Source organism: Grammomys surdaster, unplaced genomic scaffold (assembly GCF_004785775.1).
Source record: "Grammomys surdaster isolate TR1022 unplaced genomic scaffold, NIH_TR_1.0 140, whole genome shotgun sequence".
Lineage (NCBI taxonomy): Eukaryota > Metazoa > Chordata > Mammalia > Rodentia > Muridae > Grammomys > Grammomys surdaster.
In genome coordinates, this window is record NW_021604598.1 from 2,218,877 (window position 1) to 2,220,740 (window position 1,864).

A 1,864-nucleotide genomic window follows, 5' to 3' on the forward strand; every position below is an offset into this window, starting at 1 on the left:
GGGCGGCCCTAGGAGCCTGCCTCCGGGTTAGGCTGTCCAGTACGCCTCCAGCTGAACCTGCACGGGCGGACCCTCCCACACCCTGCACGGTCCAGCAAGCCCCATCTACCTGGTTGAGATATTTATCTTCTTGTAAAAGAACTTTTTAATGTTTTTATTTCAAGTTGTATTTTATTTTATGCGTGTGCGTGTTTTGCCTGCATGTATGTCTGTGCACCGTGGGCATGCAGTGTCCCCTAAAGTTACAGGTGCTTGTTAGCCACCATGTGGATGGGGGAATTGAACTCTGGTCCTCTGCAAGAGCAGCAAGTACTCTTAACTTCTGAACCATCACTCCAGCCTTGTGACTTTTTTTTTTTCTTTTTTTTTGAGACAGGCCTCATTACCTAGCCCTGGCTGGCCTTGAACACACAGAGACCCTCCTGCCTCTGCCTCTGTCTCCTGCGTGCTGAGATTAAAGACTGTGACACCACGCAGGGCTTTGTGTACATTAATTTGTGTGTGTGCTTGTGCAGAGGTCGGAGGACGACTTGCAGAAACTGATTCTCTTCTATATGAAGCCTGCAAGAGGCCGCTGAGGTGCTCCAGCTGCACACACTCCTCCGTCCTCCGTCCTCTCTCTGTGTGGTCACTTTTTTGTGAGGAGAGGTGTGGCATTCATCTGAGGCTGTTGGAGTGTTGGAATGCCCAGAGTGTCCTCTTCGCATTCCTCACACAGTCTGTATATATTTTTCATGGTAAGACATAGTTATTTGCTGCATACAGTATTTATGAGAGAAAGCTATTTCCTTGAACTATCAAGATGGCTCAGCTGGTAAAGGTGCATTTGCAGTTCTGGCAGCCTAAGTTCCATCCCTGGTGCTCACATGGTAGTAGAAAACTTACTCCTCCAGCTTGCCCACTAACCTCCACATGCACACATAAGTTAATTTTGAAAAATGAAGTTATTTCTTATTGGTGCTGTTGAGATGGATCAATGGTTACAGCACTGGCTGCTCTTTCAGAGGACCCAGGTTCAATTCCTAGAACTGGTATGAGTATGGAAATGAATGTCTGTAACTCCAGTTCCAGGGGATCCAATACCCTCTTCTGGCCTCCACAGGCACCAGAACCATGAAGACAAAACACCCATATACATAAAGTTAATAAAAATCTTTAATATTTATTATTTGACTGATTCTTTAATTAGGGCAGACAGGATGCCATTTTTTAGCCCAGGCTGGCTTTGAACTCTGAATCTCCTGCCTCCATGTCCCCAGAGCTGAAATTACAAATGTACATTCTGTTTTATTTTTTAAATGTATTTATTTTTAATTTCATGTGCATTGCTGTTTTGCCTGCATTTATGTCTGTATAAACAGGTGCTTGCTGGATCCCCTGGAACTGGAGTTACAGACAGTTTGAACTGCAATGTGGTTGCTGGGAATTGAACCTAGGTCCTCTGGGAGAGCAGCCAATGCTCTTAACTGCTGAACCACCTCTCCAGCTCCAGTTTTACTTATATATCTTTGAGATTGGGTTTCACTGAGTAGCCCAGACTAGCCTTGAACTCATAATAGTTCTCCTGCCTCAGCCTCCCAAGTGCTGGCATTTTAAATATAGACACTATCCTTTGCTATACAATTTTTAAGTATTTATATTTAGTAGCTGAATAAAGAAAGAAATGTCCAAGCTGGGCGGTGGTGGCGCACACTTTTAATCCCAGCACTTGGAAGGCAGAGGCAGGCAGACTTCTGAGTTAGAGGCCAGCCTGGTTTACAGAATGAGTTCCAGGACAGCCAGGGCTATACAGAGAAACCCTGTCTTGAAAAACCAAAAAAGAAAGAAAGAAAGAAAGAAAGAAAGAAAGAAAGAAAGAAAGAAA